The sequence below is a fragment of the Lactuca serriola genome, chromosome 2 (assembly GCF_051521515.1).
Source record: "Lactuca serriola cultivar US96UC23 chromosome 2, Lser_US96UC23_V15, whole genome shotgun sequence".
Lineage (NCBI taxonomy): Eukaryota > Viridiplantae > Streptophyta > Magnoliopsida > Asterales > Asteraceae > Lactuca > Lactuca serriola.
In genome coordinates, this window is record NC_136409.1 from 166004570 (window position 1) to 166030548 (window position 25979).

A 25979-nucleotide genomic window follows, 5' to 3' on the forward strand; every position below is an offset into this window, starting at 1 on the left:
GCGTGTATGCCTGACTGTAGCTAGCAGCCTGAGTGCGGGGTTGTCAATCCCGATATAGATCTACACACAACTTGTTTCGATCCCCGGACTGGAGATTCTGGTTATAATGTCAGGGCTTTACTTTGGTTGTCTAAAATGAATTAAACAACCTGAATTGAATGTCTCATAAAAAGCATATAAACGTTACATGTATATTAGTTATGAAAACCCAATCATTCTGAAATAAATGATTAACAGTATGTTCTTGACTTAGTATCCCGAACATGTATTTGATAAGTGTAAACCCTTTATTTGTTTTGAATTAAAACCCTTGTTGCATGTAAAACAGTGTATTCATATGAATTATTGCTCTATGTATCATAAATTATATCTATTACAATTTATATGTACTTTATGAATTGGTAAATAACTATTTTTGCATGTAATCCTTTGCTCAACATGTTACAAAGGGTGATTAAACTGATGAAATAACTTTTATTTTTATATACATATACAATTTTATATATAAGTAAAATTTGAACGACCTTCGGACAAATAACCGGTACTATAAGTCCACATCCAAACAAGGAAAATGGCCTAGAATGAATTATTAGTCCTAAGCCTTTTAAATCTTATTTATATTAAATTATATATACAAATATGTATATTTGGGAAAAATATAAGTTTATAAAAGACTTCAATATTTGAAGTATTTTTCATGCTTTAAAATCATGTTATCGTTATTTGAAATCATTTATTTATAACACAAAGTTGTTGTGTTATACTTGTATTTCCCTCCTTAAAACAGTAGAAATTATGAAAATACGGGGGTATGAACTCACTTGATAGGTGGTAATTCGGACAGAGTTTCGTTTCACGAAAAGGAGTTTATTTGTCGAGAAACCGGCTCAAATCGGGCAGAGTTTTGACAGGAGAGAGGTTACTTCTCGGGAATTTCGGGGCTTCAAGGCTTGCTTCGGGCTCGAGTCTTGATACCGGGGCTTTAGGGGTTGTATATGAGCTTAGGGGAGTGGAGAATGTGAAAGAGAATGATTTTTGGGGTGAAAAAGAGAAAATTTTCGGAAGCCCTCGCATGCGTTATATAGGCCGAAGCCTCGGATCCGAGGCTTATGCGAGGCTGACAGTTTGCAAAGTGAAGCAGCTTCGGTTCGGAGGTGGTAGGCTCGGATTAGACCAGACCTCGGTCCAATGGGAAAAGGGCACGTGAGAAGGGGGTGTCCGAGGAGCGTGCGAGGGTGAGGTCCGGTGTGTCTCATGCGAGGCTGTCCGGTTCTTACTGGACCTCGGACTTGGTCGAATCAGGAGGTGACACACGAGACATCGGTCCACTCAGCAGCCGACACGTGGAGGCCTCGCATGCGAGGGGTGACGTGGCGTTACTGTTCATGCGAAAATTCCCGGTTTTTGCTATTTTTCTTTATTTTTTTGCCAAAACTTGTAAATTTCATAACTTTTGCATACGAACTCCGTTTTTGACGTTCTTTATATGCACGCGTAGGTAAAATTATACTCTACGACTTTCATTTAGACTTCGTCGGCTAATTTTGATTTTGTTTTTAATATTATTATTTTAAACAGACCGGGATGTGAATCCGTTATAAATTCGTAACTTCTTCATACGACGTCCGTTTTTGTCTGTCTTTTTACCGTTGTACTACTAATGACGAGACCTTCAGTTCCCGTTTAGGTTGTGTCGGCTAAAAATCACTCGATCTTTATTTCAAGTTTTTAGCTGTACACTGCTATACTGAAACTTAGAAAAATCATAACTTCCTCATACGAAGTCAGATTTTGGCGTTCTTTTTATGAAAGTTCTCGGTTTAACATAAACTATAACTTTCATTTAGATTGTTAAGGCTAGAAAGCCTTTTATCAAAAATTCAGTTTTTACACTGAACAGTGTTTTGCCGGTTTTGTCGCGGATTTTTGATTGGTCATAACTTCTTCGTTATAACTCGGATTTTAGTGTTTTTTATATTTTTGGAAACCTTGTTACAATCTCTATCACTTGGTTCAACCCAATTGAGATTATTTAATAATTTATTTTTGAGGGTCAATTGTGTAATTATACATAGTATGCCAAAATTTCTCTTTATTAATTTACAAATAAGTACAAATTAACCTACACTATTACATAGGTTTGAAATAACGGTTTGTTACATTATCCCCCCGTTAGAGAGAATTTCGTCCCGAAATTTACTTTACAGATAGACTAGGGAAAAAGATGTGGGTATTTTTGTTGAATTTGATCCTCCCGCTCCCAAGTGAATTCAGGTCCCCGCCTTGCATTCCAGTGAACCTTCACTATCGGGATGCGGCTTTGTTTGGTTTTCTTAACTTCCCTGTCTAGTATCTCTACGGGTTCTTCCACAAAATTGAGGTTCTCGTTTAACTCGATTTCCTCGAGTGGTATCACAAGAGTCTCGTCGGAAAGACACTTTTTCAAGTTCGAAACGTGGAAGGTAGGATGAATGTTACTTAGTTCTTGGGGTAATCGAAGTTTGTAAGCTACAGGGCCGATTCGGGCAAGAATCTCGAATGGTCCTATATACCTTGGGTTCAGTTTGTCACGCTTTCCAAATCGTATCATGCCTTTCAAGGGTGAGACCTTTAGCAAAACTCGGTCGCCAACCTGGAATTCCAAGGGTTTTCTCCTTTTGTCTGCGTAGCTTTTCTGTCTATCTCTGGAAGCTTTAAGTCGTTCCCGAATTTGTACGATCTTTTCGGTAGTTTCTCGAATAATTTATGGACCAGTGAGAGCACTATCAGGAGTTTGACCTCTAGCTAGCTGCGTGTCACCCACTTCAGCCCAGCACAGAGGGGATCTGCACTTGCGGCCATAGAGGGCTTCGAATGGAGCAGCTTTTATGCTAGTGTGATAACTGTTGTTATAAGAGAACTCAACAAGGGGTAAATGAATATCTCATGCCTTTACAAAGTCTATCACGCAAGCTCGTAACATATCTTCTAACGTTTGAATCGTCCTCTCACTTTATCCATCGGTTTGCGGATGGTAGGCTGTACTCATGTCTAGCCTAGTTCCCAAGGAGTTTTGTAAAGACTGCCAAAAACGAGAGGTGAATCTACTATCTCGGTCTGAAATAATAGATATTGGCACACCATGTAGTCTAACAATCTCCTTAAGGTATGTTCTGGTTAGCTTTTCCATCTTGTCAGTCTCCTTGATTGGTAAGAAGTGTGTGGATTTGGTTAATCTATCGACGATTACCCAAATAGTATCATAACCACTTGATGTCTTGGGTAACTTGGTTATGAAATCCATTGTAATCCGCTCCCACTTCCATTCAGGGATTTCAGGTTGCTGTAATAAGCCTGAAGGTTTCTGGTACTCTACCTTAATTTTGGTGCAAGTAAGGCACTTGCCCACAAAGGTAGCGATTTCGGCCTTCATGTTAGGCCACCAATATAGCTTCTTAAGGTCTAGATACATCTTGTCTGAATCTGGGTGGATGGAGTATCGGGTTTTGTGTGCTTCATTCATAACCACATCTCTGTAACCACCAAACTTTGGTGTCCAGATCCGGTTCATGAAATAATAGACTCCATCATCCCTGACTTCGAAGTTCTTATCCATTCCTCTCAGGGTTTCACCTGCTACGTTTTCGGGTTTCAAGGCTTCAAGTTGAGCTTCCTTGATCTGCGTGGATAGATGCGAATGGATTGTCATGGTCAACGACTTTACCCGGCGTCCCAAGTATTCTTTTCTACTAAGGGCGTCAGCTACTACGTTTGCTTTACCGGGGTGATAAAGAATTTCACACTCGTAATCGTTCAGTAGCTCCACCCATCGTCGTTGTCTCGTACTTAGCTCTTTCTGATCGAGGATGTGTTGGATACTTTTATGGTCCGTGAATATTGTGCATTTCGTGCCATATAAGTAATGTCTCCAGATCTTCAGAGCAAACACCACTGCTCCTAGTTCAAGGTCATGTGTTGTATAGTTGACTTCATGTGTCTTTAGCTGTCTTGAGGCATAGGATATAACCTTTCCTCTTTTCATAAGAACACATCCAAGCCCTTGATTAGAAGCATCACAGTACACTACGAAATCCTCTGTCCCTTCAGGGAGAGACAGGATCGGTGCAATACACAAGGCTAGCTTCAGCATTTGAAACGTTGTTTCTTGCTTTTCTCCCCAGCTAAAAGTTACACCCTTTTGGGTCAGAGTAGTAAGAGGCTTAGCTATTCGAGAGAAATTTTGAATGAATCTGCGATAATAGCCAGCAAGACCTAAGAATTGACGGATTTATGTAGGTGTTTTAGGTGCTGACCAGTTTTCAATTGCCTTTATTTTGGAAGGGTCGACGTGTATTCCTTCTGAACTGACCACGTGACCTAGGAAATCTACCTTCCTGATCCAAAATTCACACTTTGAAAACTTCGCATAGAGCTTCTCCGATCTAAGAGTTTGTAATATTTGACGAAGATGTTGGCCATGTTCCTCTTTGCTCTTTGAGTATATAAGGATATCGTTAATGAAGACTATAACGAATTTGTCCAAGAATGGACGACACACTCTGTTCATTAGGTCCATGAACACTGCAGGTGCATTCGTCAATCCGAATGGCATCACTATAAAATTGTAATGACCATAACGAGTTCTGAATGCGGTTTTGGGAACATCTTCCTCCAAAATTCGTAACTGGTGATACCCGGATCTTAATTCTATCTTCGAGAAGTAGTTCGCCCCTTGAAGTTGGTCGAACAGATCGTCAATGCGAGGCAGAGGGTATCAATTCTTGATGGTAAGTTGATTCAGCTCACAATAGTCTATACACATGCGGAATAATCCATCCTTCTTCTTTACGAACAAAACCGATGCTCCCCAAGGTGGGAAGCTTGGTCTTATGAAACCTGTGCTTAGGAGTTCGTTAAGTTGGCTGGATAATTCCTGCATTTCAGAAGATGCAAGACGATAGGGGGATTTGGCTACGGGGGTAGCTCCAGGGATTAAGTCGATTCGAAATTCGACTTGTCGTTCGGGAGGCACCCCTGGAAGATCATCGGGAAAGTTGCAGACCTCAGGAATGCTCTCGATGTCTCTCACTTCTTGCTTTTTGTATACCACATGAGCTAGGAATGTACAATACTCCATGCGACTTTATTTCTGTGCCTTGATGCATGAAATGATCTGAAGGTTCGTTCCGGGTTTGTCGCCATAGATAATAAGAGTTTCATTAGTTGGCAAGTTCAAACGAATAACTCTTTCATAGCATAGGATGTCGGCATGGTTGGGGCACAACCAATCCATACCTATTATGATGTCAAAACTTTTGATAGAGATAGGCATAAGGTCTATTGGGAAAGACAAGTCATTTAAGGTAAGGGTACATCCTATGTATATATCATTGGTGGATTCAGATTTCCCATTAGCCATTTCTACTGTGAAGGTTTCATTTAGTGGTTGGGAGTTTTGATTTAGTAGATGTTTAAAGTTATGGCTCATGAAGCTCCTCTCAGCACCACAATCAAAAAGAATGCATGCATAAGTATTGTTGAGAAGAAACGTACCCGTGACCACTGCAGGGCCTGCTACCGCTTCTTCGTGACCTAGTGCTAGAATTCTCCCAACCCCACCGGCATTTCTAGCTTTTGGACAATCTTTCTTGAAATGCCCCACATCACTGCATTGGTAGCATGCTCGACTTACCCCAGCGGCAGGTACTTGGTTAAGGGGTAGAGGCGATGTTCTACAGAATCGGGCAGTATGCCCTTTCCTGTTGCAGTTACGACACTGCATTTCAGGGCAATTTCCAGTGTGGTGAAAATTGCACTTGTTGCATTTAGGGAGGCTACCGGCATAGGGCTTAGTTGGTGCTGGGTAGTTAGGGGCAACAACAGGTGCAGTAGTAGGTATGGTAGCAGGCACAGTAGTAGCATGGACTGCCACTATTTGTTGCTTCTTTGAAGGTTCCAGAGGAGATTTTCCCTTCCTTTTGTTCCAACCCTTGTTGTTGTTGTTGTTGTTGTTCTCCCTAGGTTGTTCTGGAGCAGTAACCACAGAGTTTTGACGGTTTCCGTGGTCAATAAGTGACTGTGCCAGTTCCTTGGCACTGTCAAAGGTGACAGGTTTAGATGCAATGACACTTGCTTGTATCTGGGGCGACAGTCCCCAAATATACCTTTCAATCTTTTTGCTCTCTGGAGCAACCATCTCCGGAAACAGAATCGCCAAGTCACATAATCGATTTGTGTAAGTCGTTATGTCAGCACCGGCCATAGTAATACCCCGGAGTTCTTGTTCCAGTTTCTGAATTTCCCCTCGCGGGTAGTATTCCCGCATCAACATGGTTTTTAGGTTCTCCCAGCTTATAGTATAAGCAACTACCAAAGTTAGTGACTTAACATGGCCATTCCACCATGTTAGGGCCCTATCTAAGAAAGTAAAGGCAACAAATTTAACTTTGCTACCCTCTGGACAGGAGCAAATTTCAAAGACTGCTTCTATTTTCTCAATCCACTGCCTTAAAACCATCACTCCTCCAGTTCCATTAAAGGTCCTGGGTTTGGCATTCTAGAAGTCTTTATAAGTGCACTCTCTCGAGTGCTCATGACCCTCAGCAAGGTTAGAAGGACGTGGACCAGCTCCCGACCCACTAGCACTAGTAGTATTGATATGAGATAAGGAAGCTGCTACAACTGCCGTGACTGCCGCTTGGAACATGACAGCATCGAATTGAGGGGGTGGTGGTGGAGGTGGCGTCGGTGCTTCCGTTTCATTGTTACGTCTTGGATTCCTACGAGGAGGCATCTTTTTCTATAAAAGTCAATAAATAAAAAGATAGTGAGATATCAAGAATGAATATGAATTTGATATCTCTGAACTTAAACACTTAATTCAACAAGAATCTTGTAAAGAATTGAAAATGGATGTCCATTGCAAGTACAACTTGCAACTGGATAGATTAAAATGAAGTGGTTATTCTTCAAAGAGTATGAAAATACATGTCGATTGTATTGGTATATTAAGTATATGTAATTTGGATACTTAACCCTAAAGTAGGTCTTTAATAAACCACAATATTGCAAAAGTATCGACATCAAATCGGCCTACCGAAAATAAAAATTTTCGCGGTCGTATTTGAAAAGTATGAAAATAACACTGGAACGTATCCATACTCCCAAAACTTTGGAATGGAATGTTTATGTAAATTGTAATAACTCTTGTTGAAGTAAATTGCTTATTATTTTATTGATACTTGATTTATACATATCCTGAAAGTAGCCTATACATTCAGTATATTAAACTAGAAAGTAATGTAACACTACTTGCGGCAGTTGCTACGACGGTTACTGGGTTCCGCTTCGTCTTGCGATTTCCAGCGCCTTTCTTGGGCAGCTTGATGCTCCCTCAGTTCTCTAATCTCTGATTCAGCAGCATTAAGTTGCCTTTGAAGGGCTTCAGTATGGTGTTGGGTATCATCTTGCATCCCGTCAAGACGAAGGATATCGGCAGCGTTAGCCTACGCAGCCGCATTCACTTCTAGGATACGATTGATTGACATCCTTGATTGACCGAATTGTCAGGCAATTCGGTTCACTATAACTGGAAGAGCTATGTCGGCTTTTCCTCCTTCCGAGACGTTATAAAAACCACGTGCCATTCTGTAAGGAGGGCGTTGGCCGTCTTGTCGACTCCAATGGTTTATGTATTGGCCCCACTCGGGTATGGGTATTGCTTCCTCTTGCCTCGGGGGACGTAACCCCGGGTTGCCGACTTGTGGCTCTGTATCTGTACTGCTTGATTCGTTGTCCTCAAATGGTTCTTTATCTGAGTCTTCTTCTGGATCCTCCACTATCCATCCTTGATTGCCATGATTTGGAAAATAAGGGTCCCCTGGTAGATGATGTCCTGCCATTGTGTCTGTAAGAGAATAAGGTTATGAGAAATGCCTGAAAAAAAAACTAAAGCATATCGATGTTTATAATATTCTTATAGTATTTTATGCTATGTTCTTAGAGTTTCTTCTGTAGTTGGTAACTTTTAGACATGTCACAACACTACTATCACTCCCAAACACATGTTGGTCATGTCTGAAATCAATATAGTTGATCATGCTAAATTAAGTCTATATATGATTACATAACTGCCCGGGTTTAACTGTAATGTTCAACATCCAAATACTTTAAAGTTCTTATGACTATGTACTTGTAGGTATGAGGGTTAGTATACTTCTTGTAAAAATACTTAGAATTCTTAAAAGTATACTTGTAGTCAGAGCTCTCAGCCCCAATGTATTTATAGTTTGTATATCTTTTATGGATTGATATACAGAGTTCACTATAAACAATGCTCTAATACCAATCTGTCACACCCCCAAACCAGACGGCGGAAACGTCCGGGGGTGGAGGACTTCATTTGTAGTATCACAACACATGTATCATAGTAATCAAAGCACAAACAACCATTGTATTTAAAACTATAATATTTACATGTGTTCAATCATTGTATATTGAAACCAAAATAGTTATACAAAAGAAGAAGATAAGACTCCTAATGGCTCCATCTTCTCAAAAAGCTCGGGGAGTACCTGTTATTATTTCCCTGATAATACAAGTAATTTGAAAAGAGAGTATCAACAATAAGTTGACTGAGTACATAAGTCTTTATGTTTGAATGGGTGTCTTTGTATTTTGAATATGAAAACACTTTTAGAAAATCCCATATTTTCTGTGGTATGTGAAAAGTAGTTTTATTCCCATAAAACCATCCTATTTGTAAACCAATGTATTTGTAAAACTTGTATTTGAGAGTGTGCCTGGCTTCACCAGCTGTTATTGAAAACTATAGTATACCATTGTACTTTGCATTTTGTAAACTGGTACTTTGAAGATGTACTTACGTTTAGTTGTTTATACACTAACGTGTTGTTAATATCTTTTTAATGAGTTATTATAACCATACTAAGACATGAACGCCTGATGAGCGCTTAAACTGTTGATAACAATTGCCACTCATTGGCGTGTATGCCTGACTGTAGCTAGCAGCCTGAGTGCGGGGTTGTCAATCCCGATATAGATCTACACACAACTTGTTTCGATCCCCGGACTGGAGATTCTGGTTATAATGTCAGGGCTTTACTTTGGTTGTCTAAAATGAATTAAACAACCTGAATTGAATGTCTCATAAAAAGCATATAAACGTTACATGTATATTAGTTATGAAAACCCAATCATTCTGAAATAAATGATTAACAGTATGTTCTTGACTTAGTATCCCGAACATGTATTTGATAAGTGTAAACCCTTTATTTGTTTTGAATTAAAACCCTTGTTGCATGTAAAACAGTGTATTCATATGAATTATTGCTCTATGTATCATAAATTATATCTATTACAATTTATATGTACTTTATGAATTGGTAAATAACTATTTTTGCATGTAATCCTTTGCTCAACATGTTACAAAGGGTGATTAAACTGATGAAATAACTTTTATTTTTATATACATATACAATTTTATATATAAGTAAAATTTGAACGACCTTCGGACAAATAACCGGTACTATAAGTCCACATCCAAACAAGGAAAATGGCCTAGAATGAATTATTAGTCCTAAGCCTTTTAAATCTTATTTATATTAAATTATATATACAAATATGTATATTTGGGAAAAATATAAGTTTATAAAAGACTTCAATATTTGAAGTATTTTTCATGCTTTAAAATCATGTTATCGTTATTTGAAATCATTTATTTATAACACAAAGTTGTTGTGTTATACTTGTATTTCCCTCCTTAAAACAGTAGAAATTATGAAAATACGGGGGTATGAACTCACTTGATAGGTGGTAATTCGGACAGAGTTTCGTTTCACGAAAAGGAGTTTATTTGTCGAGAAACCGGCTCAAATCGGGCAGAGTTTTGACAGGAGAGAGGTTACTTCTCGGGAATTTCGGGGCTTCAAGGCTTGCTTCGGGCTCGAGTCTTGATATCGGGGCTTTAGGGGTTGTATATGAGCTTAGGGGAGTGGAGAATGTGAAAGAGAATGATTTTTGGGGTGAAAAAGAGAAAATTTTCGGAAGCCCTCGCATGCGTTATATAGGCCGAAGCCTCGGATCCGAGGCTTATGCGAGGCTATGTGAGGCTGACAGTTTGCGAAGTGAAGCAGCTTCGGTTCGGAGGTTGTAGGCTCGGATTAGACCAGACCTCGGTCCAATGGGAAGAGGGCATGTGAGAAGGGGGTGTCCGAGGAGCGTGCGAGGGTGAGGTCCGATGTGTCTCATGCGCGGCTGTCCGGTTCTTACTGGACCTTGGACTTGGTCGAATCAGGAGGTGACATGCGAGACATCGGTCCACTCAGCAGCCGATACGTGGAGGCCTCGCATGCGAGGGGTGACGTGGCGTTACTGTTCATGCTAAAATTCCCGGTTTTTGCTATTTTTCTTTATTCTTTTGCCAAAACTTGTAAAATTCATAACTTTTGCATACGAACTCCGTTTTTGACGTTCTTTATATGCACGCGTAGGTAAAATTATACTCTACGACTTTCGTTTAGACTTCTTAGGATAATTTTGACTTTATTTTTAATATTATTATTTTAAACAGACCAGGATGTGAATCCGTTATAAATTCGTAACTTCTTCATACGGCGTCCGTTTTGTCTGTCTTTTTACCGTTGTACTACTAATGACGAGACCTTCAATTCCCGTTTAGGTTGTGTCGGATAAAAACCACTCGATCTTTATTTCGAGTTTTTAGTTGTACACTGCTATACTAAAACTTAGAAAAATCATAACTTCCTCATACGAAGTCAGATTTTGGCGTTCTTTTTATGAAAGTTCTCGGTTTAACATAAACTATAACTTTCATTTAGATTGTTAAGGCTAGAAAGCCTTTTATCAAAAATCCAGTTTTTACACTGAACAGTGTTTTGCCGGTTTTGTCGCGGATTTTTGATTGGTCATAACTTCTTCGTTATAACTCGGATTTTAGTGTTTTTTATATTTTTGGAAACCTTGTTACAATCTCTATCACTTGGTTCAACCCAATTGAGATTATTTAATAATTTATTTTTGAGGGTCAATTATGTAATTATACATAGTATGCCAAAATTTCTCATTATTAATTTACAAATAAGTACAAATTGACCTACACTATTACATAGGTTTGAAGTAACGGTTTGTTACATAGAATCACTTATTCGATTATCTATTGGATTTGGCGCTATGTATGATTGCCATATGCGAGGTGACCACAATGTTAATGGAGGTTTCATGGGTTGTGAGGAGGATTTGTAAGGTCCTAGTGCAACTAGGAGTTGTGATCACTCTTTAGGAGTGTAGTTTAGGGTGCATGTGTGCCAAGCATAGAGGGTCTAATGACCCAAGGGTTTTTTGGTGACCACTGAGACAAACATGGGTAGGTGTGGAAGGTAGTATGTGCCCGTACAATAGAAAACATTGGGCTCGTACACATGTCATGAAAACCATAAGACCCGAGGTTGAGTTATATGAGCTGTAAAGAGTTACTCTATTGGTGATCTGATGAATTTATGTTTATTTTTCAGCATGGTGGTCACTAGAGGTTCGGGATCCGAAGCTAGTAGTTTAGGAGATGGTGATCCAGTGCGGGTGGTTGTACTGGATGAGGAGATTCATGAGTTGATCTCCACAAAGGTAGTAGCAGCTGTGCGGGGTGCCATCTTGGAGATGTTTGGGTCAGCAAAGACCGATATGATTGAGCTCTTTGATGAGCACTATGTCGCTGTGACTAAGGTTGACGATGTCGCAGCCACTGTAGTTATTGCTGCAGCTGGGATAGGAGGATCTCTTAAGTAGCAGAGATTCAATAACATGAAACCCTTAGATTTCGATGAGGTTACGGACCTAATCGTAGCAATGAGATGGTTGCCTGATGTGGAGGGATGTTTCTTCACGTGTTTCTATCCGGAGGAGTAGAAGGTCAGGTGTGTCCTGAACCTTCTACACTTAGGGGGGACTAGTGGAAGCTTGTGACCAGTTCTTACTCACCTGCAGAGATGGCCGCAGTGACTTGGGGTCAATTTACCGAGATGTTTCGAGTTGATTATGTGCCTTTGGTACATAGAGAGAGAGCATTCGGCACAGGAGTATATGTCACTTAGACAGACGACGGAGTCGGTGACGAAGATCACCAAGAAGTTCACTGAGAAGGAACTTTTCTGCCCTGGGAATGCATCTTCCAAGCAGGTCCATATGTCACGATATCTGAGCATGCTGAAGACTTAGATACAAGAGTTTGTGTCTACTCAGCAGTATCAGAATCTTTACGAGCTACATTCTACTGCTCGGAGGAGAGAGATTGAGATCGAGACTCAGGTTACGGAGCAGCATCAGGCCCAAGTCCATTTGTAGCCGGAGGCGAAGCGGGCTAAGCCCACCGATTCACGCCCTGGAGGGCAGAAGGGTCGCACATATGGTAGGTGCAGAAAGACACATGAGGAATCTTGCCGATTAGCGATAGGGTCCCACAATTGTGGTAGACAGGGCCATTTCACAAGGGATTGTCAAAATCCACAACAGCAAACCCCCTCACTAGGCGCACACATTTGTTACCATTACGGTTAGGTGGGTCATATGAAGGCCCAATGCCCTCAGCTTGCAGCCATGCCTCTGCATGCACCAACCCAGACTACTCTTCGGATCATAGACGGACGTCAGGGGAGGGATGATTCCTCGAGAGCTAGAGGATGTTCTTTTCGGATGACGGCTGAGGAGGCTAGAGTGGTGTCGGACGTCGTTACTGGTATGTATCTATTTATATTTCTATCTAATTATTTTACATTATGGTTATGATTCATATTGTGTTAGGTACTTTTCTTGTGAACTCCTTGACTGCTTTAGTGTTATTTGACTCGGTTGCGAGTCGGTCATTTGTATCCTTGGCTTTTAGTAAGAGTTTTGGCATTCATTTAGATGATTTGGAGCATCCTTTGCGGATTTCCATTGCCGGCAACATCAGGGTCCCTGTTTCGAGTGTTTTCTGCGATTGTACCTTGGAGATTTTTGGAGTGATACATCTGATCGACCTAGTTTCGATTCCCATGGGGTATGTGAGCGTTATTGTTGGGATGGATTGGTTGGGCCAGTTTGGGGCTTAGATTGATTGTGATAGACAACTTGTGGTGGTTCGAACCCCAAATGGGGGAAAGTTGACCATTTATGGTGAGAGTACCAGGGTTGGTTCAACATTCTGCTTAGTAGTGAGGGCCCGAAGGTTTATTCAACATGGGTGCTATGGTTACTAGACATATATGGTAGATACTCGTGTAGAGCCGATTCGTTCAGTATCATATGTCCCGATATTTCGGGATTTCCTGGATGTATTCCCGGAAGATTTTCCTGGCATACCACCAGAGAGGCAGGTGGAGTTTAGGATCGATATGAACCCCAATACATCCCCGATCGCCAAGGCACCTTATCGCCTTGGGGAGCACCGATTCTGTTTGTGAAAAAGAAGGATGGTACCTACTGGATGTACATTGATTACCGGGTGCGAACACAAGTTGACAGTGAAGAATCATTACCCACTCCTAATGATTGATGATCTCTTTGATCAGCTCCAAGGTGTATCTTGGTTCTCCAAGATTGATTTGATGTAAGGGTACCATTGGATAAGAGTTAGAGAGGCGGATGTGGAGAAGACAACTTTCCACAATTATGGTTATGTCACTTGGGCTCACCAACGCACCTGCAACATTCATGGATCTGATGAACAGGGTGTGTCGACCGATGCTCGATCGGTCCATTATTGTATTCATCGATGATATCTTGGTCTACTCTAAGACCAAGGAGTTACAGGAGGAGTATTAAATGCAGCTCCGAGGAGTTCTGAGGAGAGAGAGGCTATATACCAAGTTCTCCCAGTGCGAGTTCTGGTTGCGTGAGGTTCAGTTGTTGGGTCACCTCGTCAACCAGAATGGGATATTGGTCAATCCGGCCAAGGTAGAGGCAGTTATGCAGTGGGAGGTTCCGATGACTCCCTCAGAGGTTAGGAGAATTATGGGTTTGGCTGGGTATTATCGGAGGTTCATCCAGGATTTCACCAAGATTGTTGTTCCTTTCACTCGTCTAACTAAGAAGCGTGCGGATTTTGTTTTGGGACCTGAGCAGCAGTCGACATTTGAGACTTTACAACAGAGACTATGTGAGGCTCCAATGTTGACCCTTCCAGAGGTTATCGAGGATATGGTAGTATATTGTATTCTTCCATCATCGGGATGGGCGCGGTACTTATGCAGCGAGGTAGAGTGATTGCTTATGCATCACAATAGTTGAAGCCTCATGAGGCTAACTGCCCTACTCATGTTTTGGATTTAGGAGTTGTGGACCAGCCTAACCTGAATATGAGGCGGAGGAGGTGGCTTGACGTGGTCAATGATTATAATAGTGAGATCTTGTACCACCCGGGTAAGGCCAGCATGGTGGTCGACGCACTGAGTCATTGGGTGGTGAGTACACCCAGTGGGGGGTTGAGTATGAGGGTGATGATTACCTCTCCAATATTGGATATGGTTAGGGAGGCACAGGCGGAGGGAATCAAGGATGAGAGTCGGAAGGGAGAGAAGATCAAAGGGCAGTTTGCTACTTGTATCAAGGACATCATAGGATTGTTGATACAGTGCGGTAGGGTATGGATTCTGGGTATTGTGGGCGTGAGGCATATTTTGATGGATGAGGCACATAAGTCTAAACTTTCTGTACATCCTGGTGCAACCAAGATGTATTGGTACTTGAGACTTAGCTATTGGTGGCCCTACATGAAGAGGGAGATTGCAAGATATGTAGAGAGGTGCTCGACTTGCAGGAAAGTCAAGGCCGAGCAACAGATGCCTCAAGACAAGTTGCAACCTTTGGAGATTCCGGTTTGGAAATATGAGCATATTTCTATGAATTTCATCACGAAATTATCCCGGGCTCGTCGTGGTTTCGGTGCTATTGGGGTGATTGTCAACAGGTTGACCACAAGTGCCCGTTTCCTTGTAATTTGAGAGAGTTCATTGGTCGAGAAGTTGGCAGATATATACGTTCGAGAGGTGATCTCTCGCTATGGGGTGCCAGTTTCCATCATATCAAACATGGATGTTTGTTTTACTTCTAGGTTATTGAAGAAGTTTCATGAGGAGTTGGGTAAGAGGTTACATTTCAGCATTGCTTATCACCCTTAGACCGATGATCATAGCGAGCGTACGATTCAAACACTAGAGGATATGTTGAGGGCTTGCATTACAGATTTTGGTGGGAGTTGGGACACCTACCTTCCCTTGTTAGAGTTTTCATACAACAATAGTTACCACTCCAGTATTGGTGCACCTCCCTTCGAGCTTCTCTATGGGAGGAAGTGTCGCACCATGATATGTTGGGGTGAGATCGGACAGAGGATCATGGGGAGCACTAAAGTAGTGATAAAAACTTCATAGATGATTAAGCAGGTTAGGAAAGAGACTTCAGGTAGCTCAGAGCTGACAGACGAGTTATGCAGACCGTCAACGTTCTGAGTTGGAATTCCATGTTGGGGACATGGTATAAATAAAGTTGTCACCCTGGAAAGGTGTGATACGCTTCAGGAAGAGGAGCAATCTGGGACACCGATTCATTGGATCTTTTCATGTGATTTCCAGGGTGGGTAAGGTGGCTTAGCAGTTGGATCTACCGGTAGAGTTCGGTTAGATCCATAGCACATTACATGTTTCTCAGTTACGGAAATGATTGACTGATGATACGGCGGTATCACCGCTAGATGACATTTAGGTCGACGAACGCCTAAACTACATTGAAAGGTCGGTAGCAATTTTTGATCAGAACAGGAAGGCCTTGCACAACAAGGTGGTATATTTGGTCAAAGTACAGTGGCAACATCAGAAGGGCTCTGAATGGACTTGGGACCCGGAGTCGGAGATGAGGTAGCATTATCCGGAGTTGTTCACTTCGACGGACTTCAAGGACGAAGTCTGATCCAAGCTGGGGAGAATTCTCACACTCGATTCTTGGTAAATTTCTCTTATAATCCTTCAATTTGGGATTTTGGCAATTTTGGGCCTTACGTAGGGATGTACTTGGATGGTACGTTGGGCGTAAGGGGGTTTAATGGAAGCGACGTCGTTTTGAGTATGGAATCAAACCCTAAGTTTTAGGGTTTGGACCATATATATATATATATATATATATATATATATATATATTGCACCTTAAGTCCCATTTCTTCACCCCATTTCCAGCCTCCGTCACTTAAAATGTTTCCCTTGCAAACCCTATCCCCCATTATTGCATTCTGAGATTTTTGAGAGTGTTTTTGTATGTTCCAAAGGAAGAAGAAGGTGGTGGTGAAGCTTAGAATCTAGAAGCAGGCTTGGTTCTGGAAGTCTTGCATCATTATACATCTCAAAAAGGTATAAAGTTCCCAATATGATGATTAAATTATTAGATCTAGCTTGCATGGTGGTATTATGAGCTTTTGTCCCCAAATTATGACTTTCTTATGCATGACATGCTATAGAACATTTGGGTTGTCCTTTTGGACGTTTTTCCATGTCATGAGTGATAAAAATATAATCTTGTCCATTGAGATCCTTTCATGCAAGTCATTAAGAGCTTTAGTGGTTAAGAAGAGTTAGGGTTTTGTTGTTGGGTTTGTTATAGGCATGTAAAACCATAAAATTGGGAACATTATGGTTTGGGATATGTTTTAAGGCTAGATTTGAGACTTGGACAAAATGACTTAAAGAATTAAGTCCTTAAAAGTTGGATTATTCAGCCATCGCCTACGTTGGGCGTACCTGGACGTATGCTAAGCGTATGCTGTTAGGAGCCTGACCAGGATCAAGAGTACGTGGGGCGTACTCGGTCTGTGTTGACTTTGGAGCGTTGACTTTTTGACCATTGAATTTTGACAAAGTTTGACTATTAGGTTTTTTGGAGAACTGTAGACTAACATTACGAATTGGGTCTTGTTTTATTGTTTAGGCGGACACTAGAGTCGATCTATGTGTTCATAGCTCTACGCAGTTACTCCTTGATCATGAGGCGAGTTCTCTCACTATGTCAATGGGTCGAAGGTACCAAGGTTGGCCCATTTATTAAGTTTATGTATCCTAAAGTGTAGGATTGTTGTGATAGTTCTATGTGTTAATTGTTTGTATAAGGACCTAAACATAACTTAACCAAATCAAAACAAGATGTTACAAACAAGAAAGTGGTTCTAAAAACTTAACAGCCACGACCACAGTGAAACAGAACTTAACCAGCTCGCTTCCAGGATTTTGTCGTCCAACTCCTTCCTTCGATAGACCTTTCGACAACCCTCCAAATCAAAGCTCCTCAACGGTACATTCTTTAACAAATTATGTTTCTTATACAAAATTTTCAAATTCTCTAAAAAAGACTTTTTAGCGGCCATCGATTCAAACGATGAGCCAAAACACTTCCATTAGGCCATAAAGTATGAGTGGTGGAAATAAGAAATGAAAAGAGAAGTTTGTGCTCTGGAAGAGTATGGGACGTGGATTGTTCAAGATTTTCCAAAAGGAAAACGTGTTATCGACTCTAAATGGGTCTACAAAGTGAAGTATAAACCAAACGGAGAAGTCGAACGATACAAGGGTCTCCTTGTTGCCAAGGGTTTTACCCAGTTGGAAGGGGTCAATTATCATGATGCCTTTGCTCCGGTTTCCAAGTTGGTCATGGTTCGAACCCTCTTGGTTGACGCAGTAAAGAAGAACTGGACAATTCTGCAGTTGGACGTAAACAAAGCTTTTCTGCATGGAGATATTGATGAGGAAGTTTACATGAAATTTCCTCAAGGTTTTTCCAAAGAAGGAGAAATGAAAGTCTGCAAACTAAAAAAATCGTTTTACGAATTGAAGCAAGCTTCATGGAATTGGTACCAAAAATCCACCAATTCCCTCCTTCAGCTTGGTTTTGATTCTTCCAAGGCGGATCGTTCTCTTTTCATTTGATGTAGGAAGGATAACTTTGTAGCTGCTCTCATTTATGTCGATGATGTGAATATTGTGGGAGATGACAAACAAATAATACAAGACACAAAAAAGAGCTTGATAAAAGATTTAACATAAAGGATCTTGGCAATCTTAAATACTTCCTTGGAATTGAAGTAGCTAGAACCACTAAAGGCTTATTTTTAAGTCAAAGAAAATAAGCATTGGATATCCTTCCAGATTGTGGTTTACAAGGATGTTGACCTAGTTCATTTCCAATTGAACAAAATTTGAAGTTGGGCAAAGATGAAGATGGACCTCGAGTCGATGCTAATCGTTATCGGCATATCATGGGAAGATTGCTTTACTTCCAAGCAACAAGACCAAACATTGCCTACACAGTAAATGTCTTAAGTTAGTTCTTTGTAGATCCAAGACAATCCCAAATGAATGGCGTCCACCGAGTACTACGTTATCTAAAGTCTACCTTAAGACAAGGAGTTTTACTCCCATGTGAAGTAGATTGTACTCTTAAGGCGTATCGTGACTCTGATTGGTTAGGATGTCCTTTTACCATGAAATCTAGTACTTGATAAATTATGTTGCTAGGGGATGCTCCTATTTCATGGAAAGAAAACAGTCAGTTATATCTCGATCTTCAGCAGAGGCAGAGTATAGGTCTATGACCTCTACTGTTCGTGAAGTCTTATGGTTCGTTAGCTATTAACCTAGTTAGGTAAGATTATGCATGAACCAACTCCTTTATATTGTGACAATTAGGTTGCACGTCACATTGATAATAATCCAGTCTTCCATGAGAGGACGAAGCACATGGATATGGATTGTTATTTTGTTAGAGAAAGGGTGGATTCTCAGGAGATACAACCGTGTTATATTGCTTCTAATATGCAGACTGCATATCTTCTTACAAAAGGCTTATGGACTCAACAACTCAAATTTATTCTTAACAAGTTGGGCATTCAAAATCTACACGTTCCAACTTGAGGGGGAGTATTAGATATAGATACTTATTGGTTATGTTTATCTATATCTTCTAGTAGGTTCCCTATGTTTTAGTCTATTTTTTTATGTTTTAAGTTATCGTATATATAGTTTTTCTTGTAATCGTTTATCATGTTAATAAACAACAAGAACTGATTACATGTTCTCTGATTTTCTCAGCAGGATCATATTGCGATCGTGAGGAAGAAGCAGGTTGTGAACGTGATTAACAAAAAAAAATGTGATCTGTGGAACAAAAAACGTGATCTGTGTGGCAATATTGTCCATTTAAAATGTTTTTTTTAGTTTTAATGATTTTAAAGTGATAAAAAAAAGATTGTAAATCAATGAAAATAATCAAAAAACATAGATTTGGGTATATATAATATTAAAAAACATTAAGGACAAATATTATATTTACAGTTTAAGCCAGACAAATACGATATTTAGCTATTTAGCATCAGCATATACAAAATTCTGCCTATTATCCTACTATAAATTTTATATATGTGTAGTAATTCAGTGATTTTTAATGTGAATATTGATGTGTGATTGTGATGGGTTTTATACAAACAATCCTATGTGTGCATGCAACCCTAGATTGGATCTATGTTTTCACTATTAGATACACAACATTATGAACACATAAAGGAACCCTAATATGCCCTAGTAAATTACGAAATACACATAGAAGATTACATCACATACCTCTTGTTGTTATATTGCAATAACAACTCAAATCTTCAAACCCTAAGTCTTGAAAGCAAGTACCACAAGTGTAGTACCTCTAATGGATCACAAACACCAAGAGCAAATGGAGAGACAAGAGAGAGAGAGAGAGAGAGAGAGAGAGAGGATGTATGAAATCGGCCCTAAGAACCCTTTAGGAAGGCATGCACGAATTCATGTGCCAAAGGGGTGTTTATATAGGTGTAGAGATTAGGGTTTCAATCCTTATCCTTATCTAGTTGCTTGCCCACCAAGTAACAATAAGATAAGCCTTGAAAACCCTTATCCTTATCCTTTGGACGATTTCAAGGATATCTTATCCCTTGAATCCATCCAACCTATATCTAGGATAACCATTACCATATTTTGTAACTATCACATAATTTCAATTCAGCCCCTCTAGTTTAATTAATTACACTTGATCACTAAATTGATTCTTAACTAATTATTGACCAATATTAATTAAACAAATATGATTTCTCCTTTAATATATTACTAGGTGTGAGACCCGTGTATTACACGGGTTGATTTTAAAAAAAAATGAAACATTAAAGTAAAGTGTAAACACAAAATATTTTTTAATGTACAACTTTAAAATAAAAAAGGAATAAACGTATTTATTGCAATTTAATATCATATATATGATATTTAATACTTTACATATATATGATTTTAATTTTAAAAATCGAAACAAATCAAAAATTGACAAGTGGATAATATATATTTCAAAAATACTACAAAATGACAAATGTCAAAACTCATGAGAGATTGACATGTGGCAAAAAGACTTTCATTTATTAAGGAGGATTCTTATAACATATTAATAAATCACAATAACCTCTTTCTCTATTATTTCTCCAGTCAAGTTGCTTTGGTGAAGGCAACCCAAAAAGGACCATGCACAATCGGGGCAAGTACTTGACAAATATGGTTACGGGCTTAGACACTAATCCAACAGTCTCCTACTTGGATAAGTCTAGTAACCACAAATGTAAATACAACTCGATTAACAATCGTAGCTCTCAAAGACGTTGTCGAACTCGGATCTTATTAGCAACCTATCCTTTAGATAAGGGATCATATATTCCTCCATTCTAGATATCATATAGACGTGAGACATGGATTGAAATCATTCTCTCAGTCTATGTGTTGTTTCCCGATTTCCGATTTACGACGACTGACTAATTGAACAAATCAAATTAGCCCTAGCCCGACCGAGCATTTACGTTTGTCATCACTAAATCATCGAGGGGCCCACAGATATCGCTTTTATCCCACTCTGGGTAAAAGGAACGAATAAACTTCGACTCAATGTTTGCTTGCACTCACTCACCAAATCACACACAATAATAAGTTTTATAACACCAAGTTACTGGTGTGTTTACATATTATCAATGTGTAACCGATTCGCAAGATACAACTCACACATCTCGGTTTTAAGAATACAAGATATGATCATCTCACCAATCGCTCGTGATAAAATCCATGAAGCGATCCAAGTGAGCGTGGGTTTAATCCAATGTTCAAAATCATATTCATAAGCACTCATGAATGTTGCTGCAAACCTTTGCTATGTCTAATACACTTTAGACAATCTACAAACCAATTCATGACAGTCTACATTCATACCTACTTCCAACATATGAACGACTGTGGACCATTCGAATAATTTGATTATTCTGAAATAATTAATTATTCAGGAACTCAAAACATGCAAAGAGAAACACAATGATAATACTTAATCTTATATGACCCCAAACTTGTGAGTATAAATAAAACACCTTTATTTAATCACCATATTGATTACTCATTATCCATTGTTTAATGTTTCAGATAATCAACTTTATAACTTGAATCATGACCACAATTGTCCCCATGCTCAAAGCATGCACACTTTGGTTTCCCATTGTCCATACTTTGTGAAATAGATCAATTGAAACTTTTCAAATGCAACTCATTTCACAATCCCCAGTCCTTATAATTAGTGTAAGAATACCACATTCTTGCCACCTTTTAGAATATGTCAAATTCTAATATTTTATGCAATGATCCTCTTGTGAAGTCACGGCCCGAAATCAGAAAGACTCAGCCAACGAAATCACAAGGTACTCTATCAAAATTGTTACAGAACTATTTTATAGATGTGACGTCTCTCACTCAAAGTACATTCCTTTGAACATCCTTTTGCATAAAATTTTCTAATCTAGACATAAATTCTTAATTTTCAACTCCCAATTATGGAAACATTTCCATATTTACCATATGACAACTCATTCTTAATAGAATCTTATCTATTCATAATAATGTCGATATGGTCCATTCAATACCATACTTCCAACTACTCACAAGCGACCAATCCTCAGCAAACTTTAGATCATCCTTTGATAGTTGTTTAATTATCTTAGTCAATACCAATTCTTGTCCTTTTTCCCTCTTAATGCACTAGACATTTGGAAAAAATTTAGAATGGTCAAATATTATAACACTTGCAATCGATCCTTTACCCGAAGCGTATGGGACACGATGCATAATGTCTTACATAAAGATACGATACTTTATCAATCTTCTGCCATAATATTTTATGTGTCACGTTCTTACAATTCGAACTATGAAGAGGGATACCGTAATCATAATCGAAATTTAAGAAGACACTATGTATCCTTTGACTAAATTTATTAAAATTTCTCAATCTAAGCTTTAGATTTTGAACGAAGTACAATATTCTCTCCCTTAATTATAGAAAAACAACTTTTCAACTCTTACAACTTTGCAAAGTATAACTCTTGTTTTCTATAATTAATATTGCTAACTTGCAATACTTACCATAATAATCATGCTCCCACTTACATGATGATTATTTCTTTACCAGCATAACACTTATGCTCCCACTAGCTTCGACATGTATTCAGAAATGTGACATCCCCAAAATCACGGCCAGAAAAGACCGATTTTGTTTATGCTTTATAAAAATCAGAGTACTTCATTTTATAAAAATGTTGCGGAATTTGTTCCCAGAAAAACATGGTAAATACGTTATTAAAACATTTTCGAAGAAACGTATTTATTTCATTTTAAAACGTTTGGGATGTCATCGTTAATACAGAAACATAAGCATAAACAGAACTTACAATTATTTACACTAGTGATCTACATCTTTTTAAATCTCTCAATGTAATGTCACTTCATATCAACACCTGTGATATAAATAAACTGAGTGGGTCAGGTTGGGAAACCTGGTGAGCACATAGGGTTTTCAACCCACAATAATATAATTATTATTTTTAAACATCAAACAATCAACCCAGTTACCCATTCCCGTTATCCTCACATTACGTCCCTAAAACATCTAACACAAGGGACTTAGTCAAAGGACTATCATTGGGATGGAGTATACCTGGTGAGCACACAGTTCACACAGTTCGAATAAACACACAGTTCGAATAAACATCTACAGGTTGCGAGCCTGCTAGTGTTCCACTGGACTGTCTAGAATAGTCCGTGGTCGTAATCTATACTCTGCTAGATGACTAGATCATCAAGAAAGCTATAACGAGGCCTCTCATTATTTTATTTTGTCACACAGCAACTATTACATCTACCCATGTTTTACCCAACACATTTTGTAGATATAAAATACATATACAGTTTAAATCATTAAAAACATGTATAAAACGTTCATCCAACATAGATAACAAGTATACAGATAATATACACACACATCACATAATTTATATAAAATACTTCATATCTATGTGTAAGCTGAAAGTAACTATGCACTCACCTGATTAGGTGGTGACTCAGCACTCGGACAGCGCTTCGATACTCTCAAAACGATATTCCTTCGATAAAACCTAGTATCGATACCACTAGGGTTTAGTTTAACGATAACCGCAACAAATTAATTAGTCCGAGTATTATTAAGCGTTAATAATACTCGATATAACTCATAATAATAGCCCAAATAATTATTTTAAGGACCTAATAACATTCCTATAATTATTTGAAAGCTATATTAAAAAATGCGTAAGCGTAGCACACTTACAACGAATTTTATCGAAAACCGGAACTTAATTGGAGCAGCGTTTCGAAACCGAAAAACTCATTTTTCTCAGGACTCCGGGAGCCTCGGGGCTTCCTTAGGGTGCTAGGGGGTTTTCTAGGGTTTAAGGGGGTTTGGGGTTGTAGAGAGAGAAAGAAATTAGAGAGAGAAAGGATTTTGGTGTGAAAAATGAGGGCAGCCTCGACCTCCTTTTATAGCCGCGAGGGCCTCGCTACGCTGGGCGTTCAGAAGCTCTACGTGGGGCGTAGCTTCGGATAAGGTAGACAGGCGCGTTCCAGCTGGCTCGCACTCGGACGGACCCGGATAAGACCGAAGGTACGCAGGGCGTACCAAACCTCGTACGCGGGGCGTAATGCGAAGGCTTCGTGGCATGATCCGAAGCGCGTTCCTTCATCAGCGATGGGCGGCCCAGATGCAGCCACGTCATCAACCTCGCAACAGACTTCGTAGATTCATGCTTCAACTTTAAAAATTCGTAACTTTCTCATACGAACTCCGTTTTTGACGTTCTTTATATCCACACGAAGGTGGGAACGTACTCTACAACTTTCATTTAGACTCCGTCGGCTAATTTTGGCTCAGTTTTAAATTTTATATTATTAACGGGCCGGGACACGATTGGTCCGTTAAATCCTCATAACTTCTTCATCCGACATCCGTTTTCGCCCATCTTTTTCTCGTTATGCTACTTTTAATGAGACCTTCAATTCTCGTTTAGGTCATGTCGGCTAAAAATCACTCGATCTAATATTCGAATTTCGGGCTGTATACTGCTATTCCGAAACTTCGAAAAATCATAACTTCTTCATACGAAGTCAGATTTGGGCGTTCTTTTTATCGATGTTCTTAGTTTAACATATTCTACGACTTTCGTTTAGATCGCTAAGGCTAAATCTCATTCTATCGTAAATTCACTATTTACGCTTCCCGGTGCCGTGCCAGTTCTGTCGCGAAACTTCGACGGGTCATAACTCCTTCGTTATAACTCGGATTTCGGTGTTCTTTATATGTACGGAAACCTTGTGACATATTCTAAAACTTGGTTAAGATTATTTATTCTAAATAACCTTTTGTCGAAAAGTCGTTTTCGACCCCTATTGCCTCTAATTTGACTAGCCCGGATTTGCGGGCGTTACAAGAAATAAGCTAAACCTCTAGAAAACAATTTCTTAAGTTCATATTTCTAATACTAGATGCTTCGATAAGACTTTATCTAAGCTTCTAAAATTCATACACTTTTCCTTGGACAACTCATATGTATATGTCTAAACGATTCTATGACTCATATCAACAAGTCTAAAATGTTTAGACCCATTTGTCATTTCCCACAATTCGAAATATGAAGAGGTATGTCGTAATCATAGTTGAATTTGAGAAACCCAAATTACATAATGCTATCTTCAAAATCTCTCTTAGTGAAAGCGTTTCCTCACAATCATTCTCATGAATGAAAGAAACCTTATGAAACTTAGATTTTGCCGTATACGTTCCCATCCATGTGAATTCTTCATAACCATAATCACAAGATAATGTCAGTGAAAAATCCAAACTCTTATGGATAGAAATTGTTCTTCTTTATTTCTTGCCATCAAGGGTCCCACCATTACTTCCAAGTTATAGAGCAGCCCACCCCTTCATTTCAATGTACTTTCCATTGAACAAGGTGCCTTGCCCCTATACGATCCATCGAGAACTCGTAGAACTCACATGCATAATTAACTTAATTGGAATGGCACAGAAACAAAATTAGTGTCAACACGATAGGTTGTAAACCTCAAGTCGTGTGCTAGTGATGATTGATAAGGTTTATTCTTGATTTGTTCTTGAAACCTTTCAAGACCATTAAGACTCCCACTGACTCCTTGACATATAAGATTCTCTTGTCAAGAAACATTTCTTGACAAACAAATATTCAAGAGTTAGTGTAGCTTTTATCTAGACAAACACTTCACATAATTGGTCCTAGTTGGTCTTCGTCTTATCCAAGACATCACAACTAACCAATTTCAAATGTGCAAGAATAAGAAAATCTTTTTTCCAAATTCTACATTTGATGAATGTTATAAACCTTCTTAAGACTTGTCACTCAATACACAATCTTGGAGTATAACTCTAAGACTTGATGTTGGAATGAAGTATGATTGACTTCTTGATTTAACCATTTCCACAATTATTGATTCCTCTTTTTAGATATACAAATTTTACTAAGACTCACTTAGAGGATCAATTGAGATAAGGTTCTTAATCATTGA